The sequence below is a fragment of the Eutrigla gurnardus genome (genome assembly GCF_963514095.1).
Source record: "Eutrigla gurnardus genome assembly, chromosome: 3".
NCBI lineage: Eukaryota > Metazoa > Chordata > Actinopteri > Perciformes > Triglidae > Eutrigla > Eutrigla gurnardus.
In genome coordinates this window covers 6,059,410-6,077,468 of record NC_139917.1, presented here as the reverse complement: position 1 = coordinate 6,077,468, position 18,059 = coordinate 6,059,410, and the positions used below count along the sequence as shown (strand labels likewise).

The window sequence follows — 18,059 nt, the reverse complement described above, 5'->3', positions numbered from 1 at the left end:
AAGCTCACTGGCAAGCATCTGGTGGATGGGCTTGTGCTCATGGGGCCTGGTCGGGCATTGCCCAAAAAGTATCAAGAGGCTGGCAAGAGCCGGCAAGGTCGGGTACGTGGGCATGCCGATCCCCGGAATTGCAGAATGGCTTAAGTAGCCTAATTATTTTACATTTTCATAAAGAAGATTTAGCTCCACAATTTCCAACTGCAACATGAAAGTAAATAACACATTAAAGCATTGATGATTATAATCCAATGATCTACTGTAAATATATAATTTAAAATGACCTATTCAGCATAGTATGCATCTAAATTTCACTATTTATTTGGGACTTTAGGTATATTTTGATGTTAATAAATTTTTACTGAAATACCATTTTGAATGCAGCACTTTTGCTTGTAATAGTAAATAATTTAATCATAAACACAATGGTTGTATCATTAATATTGATGACATCAAAAAAGTCACAAAGCATGGTAAAGAAGACAGGTCCCCGTTTTAAGAAGTTCAAGACATTTCTGCAGACGGCAAACTGAGGACAGTCCAACGAGTGACAGTCACGGCGGGAAGGGACAGATCATTAGAGCCAACTGGAATCAGTAGAAGTGTTTTCACAGCACAATTATGCTGCCATGTTTCGGTTTTATTTACAATTAAGCTGCTCTCCTCTGCTCTCTGTGTTGGTGTTTCACCAAGAGGGAGACTCTGCTGCTCTCTCTACACACACACACACACACAGAGAGAGAGTCATGTGGAAGACACCCTCTGAGACATTTAGCGTAATACGCTACACTACACAACTTTAGCCCTGATTTTCCAGTTGGCGATATATTTTGGCTTATACCCACAGTCTACATCTGGTGAGTCACACTACTGTTAATACAGAGAATGCAAAAAAAGCAACAACATAGACTTAAAGAGCTTGTTGATCAAAATAAAAAGTGCCATCATGAACAGTTTACAGTTCTAATTTCATTTTGCAAAAGTGATATCCTATGTTTAGCATCCTTGATGTAGGCATAGTACTTATTAGATGTAACTCAAGTTTTGTGTATGTACAGCCCGGTAACTAAGATTGTGTCAGGGTGCAGTCATGGAGCCTCGGTGGGTTTGACCAATGGCAAAGCTTGTTAGAGGATGACACACTGCAGTATCATCCTGTAACTACTTTTAACATTTTACATTGCAACTTTCATAGGTCTACAACTCATTTGACCTGCAGAGATGAAACAAAGACACTACACAAACTGTTGATGTGAGTGTATTTCATCGTAAGTGTTCTGTCTGCAAAGCTACTTCTGGAACTGAAAGCCTCCTGGGATCCCTAGGGGTATGACGAATCAACAGCTTCATGGAGGGAAAGAGGACCAATGATAAAAAGCACCTCGAGACACAGTGGGCCAAAGAGAAGTCACCTCATGAGCCACACAGGATAATCTTGTCATGGAGGTCTTGGTTTCATGGTTTCAAACTCAGACAGAAAGGCAGCAAGGGAGATAAATCCCAATATCTACCCTTGCAGTTAAACAACTGACTACTTTTATTACAGTGATACATGTGTCTGCATTGAGGTGCCCAAGTACATGTTCAAATGACAGGCATGTGTCGGTATTTGCTGCAATGTGCTCAGTATTCATGGGTCATCCCAACCCTGCTACAGGACAAGCTCTCAACATGAGGCCACGAATCGTGTTTTTACGCCACTTGTGGAAGGAACACAACTCTTTCTGGGCTCACAGCATCTGTTCTCCTCATCGCTACATGTTTGAGGGTGTAAAATCAAAGTCATGTTTGCGGGCCATATCCCCCTGCATGCTGTCATTTTGAGGCTGGTGTCTCTGTGCATTACATACCGCCATCCCTGAAGCCCCCCACTGCATAATGCAGCCAGCAGGGGCTTCAGCCGCATGAGTTACCAGGACTCCAGACTATGAAATAGACGGCATAGTGCAGCAACACATTGCATTTCATTATCAATTAACAAAATGTATTTGTTAGGATTCTGTTCTATAGAGTTCCATCCATCCATCGTCTACCACTTATCCTGTATTCAGGGTCGCGGGGGGGCTGGAGCCAATCCCAGCTATCATTGGGCGAAGGCAGGGTACATCCTGGACAGGTCACCAGTCTATCACAGGGTCAACATGTAGACAAACAACCATTCACGCTCACACTCACGTTCTATAGAGTTGTTGTCTGTATTTTTATTTGGTATTACATTTAAAACACACACACACACACATATACTGTATATATATATATATATATATATATATATATATACACACACACAAAAGGTTTGGTGAAGCAGGTATTAGGATTTTTTCATTATAACAACAGTGATTTAAAAAAAAAAAAAGTATTTTCTTTGTTATTAGTGCCAAAATGAGGATGCAAATTATGAAATCAGTGCTTTTTTCTCTGAGTACATAAACTGAATAAACAGAAGAAAACTATGTTCTGGTTTGATTTACTTGTCACCTCTGCTCTGTGTCAGTGTTTTACTCTGCAGTTGCTGTTCATAGATGATGCATCACCTAGCACACCGTCAGGGAGCTACAGCCAATAAGAGTGCAATAGACATTTTAAAGGGAAATTCTGACACTAACAGTTAAATATGTATTAATTCCACAACACAATGTTTTGTTTTATAACAAAATAAATGATATTCATTACATTTTTCATATAAAATATAAAATTGTTAACATTTTATTGATCCACCACATCATGAGACTGATGGTCGTATGTACTAAAATCCTTAAACACAGAATTACAGAAGATTAAAACCGAAAACAGAATTTGGGGGGAAATAAAAGGGGATCTAAGGATCTATTCTTGTTACCTTTGATCTCTGCAACCATATCCAGTAATTGCTGAACATAAGTCGACACTTCAGAAGGTTTGTATTCATCCAGTCTCTATAACATCCATTAGTTCTTCTGATCTCCAGCTACTGCATTGTGTTCACACAGAATCAGAACTGATATATCCTCCAGTTTCCACTAGTTGTAAAAGAGGGAAACCACACTTTAACTGACATGCCCGAAATAAACAAATAAACTAAACTAAACTAAACTCTATTCATTCACCTTGCTACACCTTTATGCCTGATACAATTCTGGCAACTGGTAAATTGACTTGCACACATAGCACCTATCTTGTCTTCGGACCATTCAAAAGGTTTACAATACATGCCAACATCTCCCATTCACACACACACACATTCACACACTGAGGCTGTAACACAACACAGGATCTCTCTCGCAATTCTGGGTCCAGTATCTTGCTCAAGGCCACATCGACATGCAGAGTGTGGGATCTAACCTCTGAACTTCTAGGAGACCGCCCGTTCTGGGTCCCGAGCATATGGAGAACAAAGAGACATAAGAACACAGACACACAGCCTGCTGTTCGTTCCACCTGGAACTCACTCATTCTAAAGTTCAAGTGTTTGACATTTGTATGCTTTTCACTATTTACATATTCCTAAAATATTACCATAAAATGAAAGTGCTGGATTTAAGCCCCTCTGTGAAAGTACATTTCATTTAGAACACTGTTCTCTTTAAATGATAATATTGCAGATTCAAGTTCATAAATCTCTCTCCTAGAGGGGATGGAGCTAATTGCCAATGCCCTACAACAGGTGTGCGTGGCTGTTTACAGCCGGCTGTCAGAGATAGTGGCAATCAAACATTTTAACAGCTTGTGGGAGAGATCATTAATTCAAGCTCTCCCGAATTTAGCAACAGTAATGTGTTGTTCACATTTGCCTAGTTCCCATAGCAGTAGTGCCTCTGGGAGGGGACATGTGGGAAGAGCCTGATGGCATATGGGATACAGCAGTGAATGAGAAGGATGGAAAACTATAGTTAACAGCCAATCATCATGTTGCTAATCTCAAGAGAAAACAAGCACTGATATCAAGTGTTGACTAGGACTGTTCTTGTAATTGTAATGTAATAGTAATGTAATTGTGGCAACAGATGAACATTCTTGTATGTGGGGCTGTAAACAGAAGCCTGTAGGACAAACGGATCACAACCTCAAAGTAAAGGAAACAAAGAGAAATAAAACAGCGTTGGGAGTCACATGTTTACTTTGTAATGTGATAACTCTGGTTCAGACACCAGGATGTTGGAGTCGGTACAATGGTCCCCATGTCACATCAGGTGATTATAGAGTCATGTCATGACTTGGCCCAAGGACATGACAAACTGCATGTCGGTTTGTGACCAATCATGGCTGCTCATCTTTCACCACGTGTGTGATGTCATCACCAGGTTGCTAAAGTACCTCTGCTATTTCTCTCCAGCTTTTTCGGTCTATAGTCCCTCAAGGAACACTCTTTTCACAACCATACTGTTCCACTTCCTCAACATTGTTAGGCAGATTGCTCTTATTGGTCAAAGTGACATGTCGTGGAAGGCAAAAAAGAGACATGGTGAGGCATCCCAGATGTGGCGTCGCTCGTTGTCTGTATCACGTAGACTGAACCAGCATGACTCTAATACCACCACAACCTGTTTAATGGGTGCAGACATGTCCCATTATGTGCCACAGTAACACTAAAACAGTAAAGCTGTAGCATTAATAAGAGAATTGAAGCAGATAATGAAAAGCAAAAGCAACTTTCTTAATAACTAACTACATTTTTCCAGGTTAAGTCATTAAATTACTTTTGAAAGAAGCAACTTGAAATTATCAGTCATTTTGTGCAACACGGAAAATAAATCATGGTTATTTGGTTATTTGTTTTCTATGATGAGACTGGAAGGAAGTGCATGAAGTCACCAACTGCAATATCACTGCCAATTAGTCTTAAAGCATTCAACTACAAAGTAATATCCAAACAAAGTGATATCTAAAAATAGAATGATATTAAAACACATCATGAATTTGACTCCTTAACAAACATGTTATTGTTTGCGACATGCAAACCTTAGTAGAATGGACTGCACCTGATGATAAGTTCAAGTTGATTTCCACTCATGGTGCCTTCTAGGTTATTTTTCTAAACTAGATTGTTTCCATTGTCTGCAACTGTCTGATGAGTTTCTGATTAAGTTCCAGAGCAGCGTCTGAGCTGAAACAAGTAAACAAGTTATTCTAAGAAAAAAGTCCTGATTATTATAAGTAGGCAGTAAGAAAAGACACTCCAAACACCTTGAGTTGACTTTATCTTTCCTTTTGGGATTTTTCGATCTTTATCAAGTTGTTCTTACTTCCCTTAGGCCCTGTCAAGTATGTGTGCAGACAAATGACAGAAATCAAATTTGTATTAAATAGTTGAATGCATGAACGGTGAATAGTTCTTATCGTTTCAAATTGTAAAGGGAGAGTCATGCGTAATTAAACTGTCTTAAGTTACACATAGCTGCAAAGGGGCTACACACAAATTAAACAAAAAGAAATGTATTTTTGTTTAATTTGTGTGTAGCCCCTTTGCAGCTAGAAGGGATCTGAAGAATGTTGTCGTGCCCTACCCGGTATCCTAACACTTATCATCCATACTAACATTTGAATGAGAGAAAGCAACCACAAAGATCCACTGAGTGGAGAAATTAGGATGTTAGAATTTGATATATTCATTTGTCTTTTTGAGATTATGTTATGGTCGTATGATACAAGCAGAAAACAGGAATATAGAAGGCTGTTAAAGATGCAAAACAAGTTGCTGACCAGAATCCAGCTGGGGTTGTCTGGTGTGAATCTTATTCACTGGATAAAAGTACTTTTTTTGACATCAAGCTAGTTTAGCCTGGCAGCTACTTGATTGCGGCAGGAGGATTTTGACCTTCCCTTCCCTTCCTATCATCTAAAGACAAGACAAAACAGTATCGGCATAAAAGTGCCTTTCCCCCTCTGTCCGAGAGAGCAGTTTCAATTATCTTTCCACTTTATATGCTCTAAACTGAGATTCACAAATACCACAAGGTGGAAATTATACAGCAGGCTGTCTGGACTTAAAGTAGAACCACCCTTGAACATTCTCGGAGTGCAGCTCACAGTTATTTCTGGTTCGGTAGATGGAGGCAAAATCACTATCCTGGTCATTCCATATGTGGTCAGATTGTTTGCTTGAATGATAATTACCATTAGTAGTCCTGCCAGTGGCATCTGGAGAGTGGTGTGTCCTTTGGAACGATAATCATGCTCCAGTTAAATTTGAGCTCTGAAAAGGGCATCCGAACACAGCAGAACATAATGGGTGATCCTCTTTACCATGTGGAATGATGATGATGCGGAGCTGCTTCTGTACTCAAGTGCTATTGCAAATATCACAGACACCTTCATCAGAGCACCCTTCTCACACTATTCCTACACTTTTCCATCCCTCTTGGTCTTCACACACTTAGCACATCTTTCCACTGAGCCTTGAACTGATGAATGGAAGATCTGCTGCAGACTTATATCTGTTGTGTTAGACTTCTCAGATCAGACATGTAAGGAAACATTGAAGACATCTTCTCCTTCATGGATACAGCACTGATGGCAATGGCATTGGTTGTATATGGTGGGACCGGTAGCGCCTATGAATTTAGCTTCATTTTTGTCTCAATGAATGCATTCTGTCATATGCCGCAAGTTTTCCGGTAATAAATACAAGAAGACAACATATTAACATCTAACAATTGAGCATGGGGATTGGATGAGAGGATCACCGTCAATGGCCCACTAGACCTGCCAGACCAAACGCCACCAAAAGAGGAAGAGAGAACCGGGACGGAAGCTAAGCTAACTCAGCAGGGACCTTAGACTTCTCCACTACCAAGCATGCTCCTTTCTGTGGGCCAGGGTTATTTGGGGCTGACACATGCGCACACACACACACGGAATGTTTGGTGACCATAGTGAAGACATGGAGAGCATCAAAGTAACCGGCTACAAAAAGCTTGGCCACATCATCAGAAATCTCTCACGTCACACTGCAAATGTCAAGTGGACTTTCAATCCGTTTCTCCATTTCTCTTTTATTTCCATGTCATTAATTCAAATGCCAGACTGGAACATGTATGTGTGTGTGTTTGTGTGCATATGGCCAGATGACAGTTCCCGTCATTCCCGCTCATCATGTCAGGTGCTGCTTCTCTAAGTGACTGTAGTGACCGGGGGCCTCATTTATAAAACTGTGCGTAGGATCCTTACTAAAAGTGTACGTATGCCCAAAAGCCAAAGTTTGCGTGCGCCAAAAAAAAATCTGATTTATAAAACTGTGCGCACGCAAGCTGTACGCAATGTTCCCTTTGTAAATCACAGATCACCTACAAGTGTGCGTACCTGAATCCCGCCCTGTACACGCCCACTTTTTACCATATTAATGAGCCGGCATGCAATCGTTTCTGTGCGAGGAAAAAAAGCGAAGAAACGTAACTTTTCAGAAACGGAGAAGAGACACTTGTTGGAGAGGTGGAGGCCCGGAAAATAATTTTATTTAGTGGTCACAGCAGCGGGATCACGAAGAAAAAGATGCAGTGCGAGTGGCAACACATTGCTGCTGCTGTCAACGGCGTCAGTGGGATGGAGCGGACGGTGGCGGAACTTACGAAAAAGTGGTCCGATCTGAAGGTAAATTACTTCTTTCTGCTCCTTTACCAACATGTATTCAATGTATCGCTTGAGTATTTGAGGAAGTTTGATTTTGATGCGACTTTGACAGGGATTGTGTCTGAAAAGGAGGAAGACCAGAGGGATAAGGGTAAACAGATTTTAAACTTTTATTGTATATAAAACAAAACATTAAATCGTTTCTGTCTTTCCAGAGTTTGCAGCGTTGGGCTCAGAGGAGGGTGACGTGAGGAGGGTGACGTGACGGGCCCTCGGCACAGCGTCCGGGTCCGGCGCAAAGCATGGCACATCAAGCGGTCGGGTGCACACTGATGCCGTCCTGCAACTTCAGCGAGACACAATCACCGCCATCAAGTACGTTGCAGATGAGCTACAGCAAACGCGCACTGTGTTGCAAGAAATTGCCATATTAATAAAACAATACGTTAAAAATGAACATTGTTGTCTCCCTTATCTTACAAACGCAGCATGACATCCTCACGGATTCTTGCGCCCTGTTGATACCCCTCCAGTCGGGCAGGGGGCCGAGGCTCATAATGCTGGGGACTCTACCACCTTTGCCGGGTGGAGTCTGCCTCCTGAAGTTCGGTAAAGTTGCGCTCTCCACGCTCCACGACTGAGCGCGCACGAGCGTGCCACTCATTATAGCGCTTTTCCTCTGCGCTCTGGTGGTTTAAAAACAAGGATAAAGTGTAACAAGTATACGATGGCTTAATGGCTGTATGTATGTGTGTTGATGATATATGCATAGTAAATAAGGAGAATATTTAGTTATTCCTGCTGTGTTCTGCAGTGATCTAATGGAGGGTATTTGTTGTATCCTGTATTACATGCAGTCGGGCCGTCTCCTCCTCCTCCTCCTGCGGTGACAGCGCTGATTCAATATTTCGAAATTATTTTGATTTAAGATATGGGTTGGATTTTAAAAGGTGTTTATGAAGTTGAGTTCCTCACGATAACGCAGATCTAACGTATGATATGGAGTGAAATTAAATGTGTGCAAGTCATCAAAACTATAATAGTTCTTCTCACGTTTACTTCCTACAATCTGACATCTGTATCGCTGATTCCCCTCCAGTCTCCAGAATGTGCGTACCGGTACGCATGCCTCAGAGTTTGCTTACGGGTACGCACACTTTCCTGTCAAGTTTGGTTTTTATAGATCACAACCTTTGCATGGAAAGTGGTGTACGCACCTTTCCAGCCCCGTTTTGTGCGTAAGCAAGCTTTATAAATGAGGCCCCTGAACTTTTACGAGAAGGATCAAAGGATGTTCTTTGTACCAGGAATTACTGCTTGCTGTCTCAATCACCACACTGTCATCTACAATATTGGATATCTCCCCAAAGGCATGTAGCTTATATGCAGCCCTGAAACATTGAGTAGAGTATGGTAAAGCATATCTGTTCCAGTAGGAAGATGGAGGATTTTGGGATGACAGCTTTACCTTCAGGTTAAAGCTTTAAGTATATCTGGACAGTGATGATCTGCAATCTGGGGAAAATATCTATCTGCCCCACCCCGAGGTCCCATTCCCAAAAGGTATTGAGTTAATCACATTACAACTGAGTGTGAGGGGTGAGTGGTGGAGGGTGAAAGTTGTGAGGGGTGAGAGTGGTGGAGGGTGAGAGTGGTAGAGGGTGAGAGTTCAGAGGGGTGAGAGTCCAGAGGGGTGAGAGTTCAGAGGGGTGAGAGTTGTGAGAGTGGTGGAGGATGAGAGTTGTGAGGGGTGAGTGTTGATAGGGATTGAGATTTGTGAGGGGTGAGAGTTCAGATGGGTGAGAGTTGTGAGAGTGGTGGAGGGTGAGAGTTGTGAGGGGTGAGAGTTCAGATGGGTGAGGGTTGTGAGAGTGGTGGAGGGTGAGAGTTGATAGGGCTGAGTGTTGTAAGCGGTGAGAGTGGTGGAGGGTGAGAGTTGTGAGGGGTGTGAGTTCAGAGGGGTGAAAGTGGTGGAGGGTGAGAGTTGTGAGGGGTGAGAGTTGATAGGGATTGAGATTCGTGAGGGGTGAGAGTTCAGATGGGTGAGGGTTGTGAGAGTGGTGGAGGGTGAGAGTTGTGAGGGGTGAGAGTTGTGAGAGTGCTGGAGGGTGAGAGTGGTGAGGGGTGAGCCCACATTATGCGGAGTAGCTGAACAAAACAGGTCATAAATGAAGAAAATCTGAATTACATTCTCATATCTGAGACTTTTATTAGACCTGCAGTCTTCCTATTTTCAGAGACACTGTGAGGATTTTCGCATGAGGCACATCAGCGTAACTTCATGAATAATTTCAATTAAAAAAATACATGTCGGGGAAATGTACGCATTTATTTTCATGACACAACTGTTACTACATCCCAAAATAAAAGAGTTTGAGTGGACAGCCTCCTTTATTATCCAATTATGTGGAGACATTTGACCTGTGCTATTTGAACAATATGCCATGCAGGTGCTGTGCTTGATGTAGTTTCTACTGCCCAGGGGTCAGCAACCTTTCTGAGCCTGAGCTTCCTGAAGGCTGAGTAATAATATAGGGCTACTTTTTATATATAGTATTCATGAATATTACATTTGCTCAGCTTACCTTTAAATCATGAATATTCCACATTTAATAGGCTTCATTTAACATGAGACGTATATATTAGGGGTGTAACGGTACACAAAAATCTCGGTTCGGTACGTACCTCGGTTTTGAGGTCACGGTTCGGTTCATTTTCGGTACAGTAAGAAAACAAAATGCAAAATATAAATGTGCTAGTTGTTTATTACTTTTGTGCTTTTAACAGTAGGAACATGCACTGGAGCTAGAATGCTGCTCAAAAATATAAATAAAAGTATTTAAAATATTTATTTAAAAAATAAAAATAACAGACTGTTTCTTTAAAAAAAATAATCCATCTGATGTGCAAAATTGAACAGTTGCAACACTAAATAGTTTCAAGTTGTTGCTCAGATTAAATAACATGAATAAGGCTCAGACTGTTTTTTTAAAAACAAATCTTTTCTCCATCTGATGTGCAAAATTGAACAGGGCAGGGAGAGGCTGTTTAAATGCGGTGGGGAGCTGTGTTTGCACTAAAGGCGGGTCCACACCGGACCGAAAATCGGCGTCTTTGAGAGAGTCGGCGTCCGTGACATGAGTCTCCTTGGTGTGGTCGCTCGAATCGGCCCACGTCGGCGTTCATTTCAGCCGATTCAAATGTGTAATCCGCCATTCGAGTCGGCCATATTAAGTAGCCCGACTTCATTTACCGACGCGAGTCGGGCAGTCGGTGCGGTGTGGACCCGCCTTAACGCTACGCTCGTCTTTCTCCTCGTAGCGATGTTCACGTGGGGGTGGTGCCGTTTCAAATGCGTCAACGGGTTTGACGTGTTGCCAGAAACATACCCGACCTCACATGAACAATGTCGGCAAACCGCTTTGCCGAAGTGTTCCCAAACGGGAGACCTTAATGTCGCGGGAGGGTCCTCCAACTCTGGCTTGTTGCCAACGCTAGCGGCATTAGCCATGACGTCCGCTACTACTGCTGTTTATTGTGTCGCGGTGTGCGCAACTGCGCATGTGCGGCTGCAGCACGCTCCACAAATGCGGTCCTCTACATAATATGTCCGTATGGAAACTCGTTCGGTACGCCTCCGTTCCGAACCGAGCACCCCGTACCGAAACGGTTCAATACAAATACATGTACCGTTACACCCCTAGTATATATATATAGTAAAAATGAGTATGTGGTGCACATGGGGTGTGCTTGCTTTGGATGAAGAGGAGGCTGAAGAGAGAGATCTATGTGGTATATCTGGGGTTGTGAGATTTTGTTTGGGAAGAAACTGAACAGATGCTCAGCTCCTCGTCGTGCTACTGACATCACCTCAACTGAACAACTCTACCAATGACTGCTGCTATCTTTAGAACATGCCTCGGATGCCTTATTGGTTCCCTGCGGGCCACTGGTGCTTGTGGCTCCCCCTGGTCTAAACCGGACCACTGATAGAAACTAGTCTTATTTATGCTCTAAAGACGTTGTTTTCTTGAAGTGTCACAGGAGTCTGGATTTACCAATCGTGATCCGCCTAATGTATACAGTTCTGTTAGGTTATTCATTGACTGCGTACTTTCAAAAGTGAACATGTTTTGCCTTATAATATAGCTAAAAGTTAACAGAGTCCACAGACGTGCACCGCGCCCTAATCACGTGACCGGTTTAAGATGACGTAGCAGCAAGACGCAGCCTCGCCAAGTCTCCGTTTCAACTAGTGTCGAAAGTGCGTATTTCAAATTATATACCTGTTTTTAATTTGTGTTGATATGCCAAGTAAAACCAGAGTTACAATAAATAATTTACGGCATGCTTTTCCTGAATATTGTTGTCAAGTTTGGTGCGCATTTGGTGCAGGAAGAAACGACTCAATGGAAAGTGAAAGTGCTCGCAAGCAAAAATGCTTAAGAATAAAACAATGCGTCATTGAGGTGAATAAGTGCCACATGCACATTTAACATTCCCCAAATAAAAAGACACAAAAGAGAATGGAGTCAATCATGACTCAGCAGAAAAAAACAATGTCTGAGAGCATGACTGCATTATATTCATTGTCACCTAGCGGCCAAATTTAGTGCCTTCCTTTTCAAAATAAAGACATTATCAATATAAAGTGATACAAAGTCATACATTTTCACCAGAATGCAGGATCTCCAGACCCCCAACCCAGGTCTGCAGCCGGCTAATATCTTCACCCAGCCGGACATCGTATGCACATGTGGAGAAGGCTGCAGAGAAGAACTCAATACCAGCCAATGCCTTTACTAAATTTCCTCTGCCGATGGTGAATACAGGCCGAAAAAGTTTCATAAGCATGAAACAAAGCAGAGGCATCACTTAAGCCCTTTGCCATATGATCCACACAGAGGTGTGAAGGACAAATACTGTCAGATTCTCAACTCTCACTGGTTTACTGAGCTTGACTGGTCATCTGTTCTCACCTCTCAAGACGTCCAACCTCTCTGTCTGAATACTTTCACCGCTCTAGTCTTTATTCATCTCTCCCTTTGCCCTCCTCTCCATGTCTTTGGTGGATTAATCCGCCAAGGCCTCGCTGGTTTAATTTCTTTTTCCTTTCTATTCTCCTTCTCTTTTGTTTAATCTCTCTCTGCCTGTATCCAGACTCATCCTTAAACCTCTGGCTGGAATGGAGGAATTACCCATCTTCCTCTCTTCACCTCACCATCCCAGGACAACACAGGATTACGCTGGTCATTCATAAGGACATGAAGGCCTTTGCATATATCAAAACCAAAACATGTAATGCTTCTTGAAATATATGACACAAATGTAACTGTGTGCTCAAGAAGACTAATCTCTTCTTTCTCTTTCTCTCTTTGAGTTTCTCTCTCGCCCCACGTCGCCTCTCTGTCCAGGTTCAGCCATGGGATTTAAGCCTGCCAGCTTCTGCTTCTTCCAGAGAATTATGCTGATTATGCTTTTATATTGAGTACGTAATCATTATTTGTCTCCTAAAAATTCTGTTCATAAACAACTTATATGCAATAATACATTAAGAAGAAAATGTAATGCTGGTCAGATACATTGTCTCATAACATAATGAGCAAGTCCTAAATATGTTGACTGAACATGTAAGTAACACGTTCACCTGTATTAGTATTTAATTTGTTTTCTAGCAATTGAAAAAAAGTCAATAGCATTGACTTGATAAGAGCGTAATTAAAACCAGAACAACCACAATGTTTTCATAACCTTTACTTGCACCATATCGTCAACCATTTCATTCTTTTACCATCCTCACTATTAACTTTTTGGCATTTTGAATAGCACCTTATTGTTAACAGTTATGTTTATGACACTTACAGTTAACCTGTTTTTTAACCTGTTTATTTCTGGCATTGTTACATTTTTGCATCTAATTAGAGGCATAATGGCAACAGTTTACAATATATTTTAACATAATTTTACTTAACACATAAAAATGAATAAAATGTGTAATACTGCTGCAAACTACTACTTTTAAGTTAGAGAAAAAACTAATTTGATTGAAAATTGAAATAAATCATATTAATTATCTTTAAATACATTTGAATAACTTAAAATTGATTCATCAAAATACAAAATATAATGATTAAAATAAATACAATATAAATATAATCACTTACAGTGCAGCATTAACAATCCCAGATGGTTGGTCTGCTCACATTTGTTTTCTTTGCATGAAAGTCTGGTATGACTTTCTGGCTCCATTGTGTTTAAAACTAGTGTTCTCCAAGAGTATGTCCGTCGATCCGCTGATATCAAATCACACAAGTTGTTATTGCTGTGGCCTGATCTGAATTACCGGAGAAATACTGTTTAAATGGAGAAGGGAGCTGGACTAGCAATAGACTCATGTTTTTTTTATATTGCACCAGCAATATTCGCCTGGTGAAACACAAAAGCAAGCACAATATTTTGGTACACATCTGTACAGGACGGGACGCTCTGCACCAAACAAGTATGTGATGATAATCTTAATTGTTAATAATATGTTTTATGTGCCCTCTCTATACATGTGTCTACAGCTGCAAAACAATTTCCCTCCAGATAAATAAAGTTTATTCTATTGTATCTGCACTTTGTATGATCATCATGCGATTGTTTGCCATCATAACATAACTGGGGAAACTAAAGTATTACTATATTTTGCAATAAATAATATGAGAAATAATGAAAACTTGATATTGAATCCTATAACATTAAATCCATGACTAAATCAGCAATTATCAAAGTTAAAGGTGTGCAAAAAAACCCATCATCAGGTTATTTGTTTTGCGCTTATCAGTCAAAAACTCAATTGGTCTCAAAATCCACAAACATAAAAACCAGGTATGTGCACGTGATAGTATGAGTCATATTTTCAGCTTGTTGTTGTCTTATTCATGTCAGAACTATCATGTTTTTTTTTGTCACCATCAAACATCTCTCCATATAAACCTTGTGTGATAGTTGATCTGTTTACTGTTGTGCTGTGAAACACATCACATTAGCTCTTAAACATGAGCTCATCACATTTTCTACCACTCATATGCGCCCCAAAGTCTCGTCTCCGGGCCCCACCAGGGGGCCACGGCGGACACTTGGAGAACTACTAGAATAGAAGATGGCCGCCGTTGCCACTCCTAAAACTGCACCTGCCATCTCGACATGTCTTGTGCTGTAGAATTTCAAATGCTGTTACACAGCCGTTACATCCCCCAAGAGCAAACAACGCTCGTGTTTGCCTTTACCTTCACTTCACCGAAAACATGAACGTTGATACCCTTTTAACATGTTCATGCAAAACACCAGTAAGGCTCCTGCACATAGCAACCAAGAGGTATTGGATGAAATATCATGTAGAATTAATCATTTTCTGCTGTCTGGTTTATAGTTTTAAATATGACAAATTATTCAATGTGATTAATTCTCTGTCTCAAGTTTCATTAGACAGGTAAATCGCCTGTCTAATGAGGTGATCTTAGAAAAAAAATTAAATAAAAAGATGAACATCAACTAATAACATTGAACATAAATATTCCACTGTCATTTGTCTCTGTTCTCTGTGTCAATAATAGTTGCCTTATGAATAACAACACAAGAAAAAGCAGTGTGTGTGTGTGTGTGTGTGTGTGTGTGTGTGTGTGTGTGTGTGTGTGTGTGTGTGTGTGAGATAGAGAGAAACTACAGTCAGTGGTACAAGGGCACAAGAAAGGGAGAGGGAAAGAAACAGAGATCAGAGGTATTGATTTCCTTACTTTTAGTGAAGGTGATAAGGCAGACAGGGATTTACCTGGTGGGGAGAGAGCGAGAGAAAAAGGTTGTTAGAAAACAATGAACACACACATCCAGTGGTGGGGCTTGCTGTGGGGTATAGCAGTGACGGTTGAATTATGGATTTCTGTAATGTGGAGGACAGATAGAGAGGGCAAGAGTCAGCTGGGTTTAGCTTTACAACCACATTGTCAAACTGCCATACAACACACACACACACACACACACACACACACACACACACACACACAGGATTCACTTGTGTGTGTATCAGATACACACTGCATATTTTCACCACCCCATCTAAAACGTGATGTATGCAGGTGATTCTGAGCTGTCACGATTGATGGCAGACTGGAGTTTTACGGTGCAATCAAATAGTTATTATTTATGAGGATGAACTAAGCGAACTGACCTGAAAGTGTCAGAGGTGCAGCCGCGATAGGAGTTGATTTAATCCTCTCAACACCAAGAAAAAGGCTTCTGGACTGAGCAGGCTAATACATACAGACTTCTAGACATCCCCTCTTCCAGTCATACCTACATGGAAATTCGAATTTCCAATTCACATGTGGGGCTTTGGAGAAAACTCAAGCACAATATAAACAGATCATAGAAACTGAGCACAGAAAGAATCCAATCGGTCAGCGGATTAAAACTCAGGACCAGGATCTAAGCATCCACTTTACAAAGGTCGTTGCTGTCCAGTGAAAGTATGTAAATCTCGTGGTGGCCAAGTGGTTAAGACACCATGTAATCAAAACATCCCTGGTTTGATTTTTGCCAGGGATCTTTGTTGTATGTCAGCCTCTCCCAGCATTTCTGGTTTGTATCTCTACTCTCCCTGTCAGATTTATGTATGTAATGTAAAAACAAAAATGTAATGTTTAAAAACATAGCATGAAACATGTATTTCATGCAGATAGAAGATAAAATCACTTTAATAAACTAGGCAAAACAGCTAATTCTCAGATGTTTTTCACCTGCAGATAAGTCTATAAATGTCTGTAAAGGAAGTCAACCAGGTCATGGGAATCCTCAAAAGCTTTGTTGTAGGCAATGTAAGTCAACCTCTCGGATGAGAGGCAATACGTCTTGTAGAACCTAAAGCAAGTCCAGTTGCCAACTACGAAGCGGTCAATGATCTGTCTATAAAAACAGTTATTCCCTTGTGTTGCAGGAAAAATAGTATTAAACACTCTTGTACCACAAGAATAATCATAAAAAACAACAGTCCCCATTAATAAATGTTCATGTTTCATTTATGACAACTGCGACTGTTCTTCATTGATATGTCTTACCAACTCACCAGTCCTCTACCAGCACCATGGCTCAGTTGTTGCATTGCTATCCAGCTTTGCCAGTTGCATCCTATCAATGTTCCATCAAGGTCAAGTCAAGCAAAGAGACTATTCTGTAGGGCCTGAAATGTGCTAGCAGCTATGATGTAGATATGCTAGCTATCAAAAACCATGTCCAATGTTATCAGCTGATTGAATGGGCATCAGTGGTTATTGACTTACCATTCTACTGCTTCAGCTGGGCCACAATGCACCTGCCCACGTTGAACGTGAACTTAACATCGTGAATTAAAACAAAACCACTTTAGGTTTAGACAACAAAACCTGTACTACTGTAAAAAGACTGGTGTTTGGGTTCAGATGCATTTGTTACTGAAACAGTGTATGTATGTGATGTTAGCATGCAAGTTAATTGACAAAAGTAGGCAGATAACACTCATTCAATCAACTTGCATCATTTGAGGGTGAAGAGGGTGCTGTCCAAAAAACCTACATCTCCAAAATATCGATCTGACAGACATCCTGTTTTCAGCTTTGTGTTGAATGCAAGAATATTTTTTCTATATTCTCATCCTCTTTAATTGGATTCACCAAACTCTCTCATCTTAACCACACAAACTTGTTGAAATGGCTCGTTCCATGCTGATCAGGGCCAACTCAGGAATGTGCATTTATGAGGTTTGGCCATTAACATAATTGACAGGAGTCAATCTATTCCTCCCCATTTGTTGGCAAGCTTCATTCATAAAAATGTTGAAAAAAGTAAAAAGAACACTTTCACCTGTAAAGCTTCATGTTTTGCTCATAATTCAGCAAAAGAAAAACACACAATCATACATTTAACATTGTCAGTGACAATAAGATAATATAAAAGTAAGCTGATAGGTGAGCCACAGCTGAACCCTTCTTCCCTGTATACCAGACAGTTACAGCGGATAGCCACGACCATTTTAAATGATAGTTTACACCCTTTGCACAGTGAATTCCAGTTTCTTCCCTCTGGACGGAGGTTGTCAGTCCCATACTGCAGAACAAAACGTTATAAAAACAGCTTTGTTCCAGCTGCAGTAACACTGGTAAACAAGCTGTAGTTTGCACAAAAGCTGCACAAGTCACTTTTCGGAGCATGATGTATCCCCTTTTTTTTTTCATCTCATTGCTTTTATTCATTCTTAACTTGGAGGAAATTTTGCTCTTGGTGTTTTTAATTTTTTTTAGTTTCATGCTTTTTACTTCTTACCGTATATTTATTTCATGAACTGCAGCACTTTCTGTCGAGCCGAAGCTGTCTCATGTGTATGTGTTCTTTTTAAATGTCCTGTTTCTGATTTGATTGTTCGTTTTCTGTTGCTTGTTTAACTCTCGACTGCAAAACTAGTTTACCCTTGGGTATCAATAAAGTAACCTGACCTGACCTGACCT

The 18,059-nt window shown here is 40.9% G+C and overlaps 1 long non-coding RNA gene across 1 annotated transcript in view; it reads right to left on the bottom strand.

Moving 5' to 3' along the window:
* LOC311010753 overlaps positions 1-18,059 on the bottom strand; it is a 222,006-nt gene that overhangs the window by 92,949 nt on the left and 110,998 nt on the right. Inside the window, exon 3 of the long non-coding RNA XR_014596830.1 lies at positions 15,321-15,355. This is a non-coding gene — a long non-coding RNA (uncharacterized lncRNA). The remainder of the gene's footprint in view (positions 1-15,320; positions 15,356-18,059) is intronic.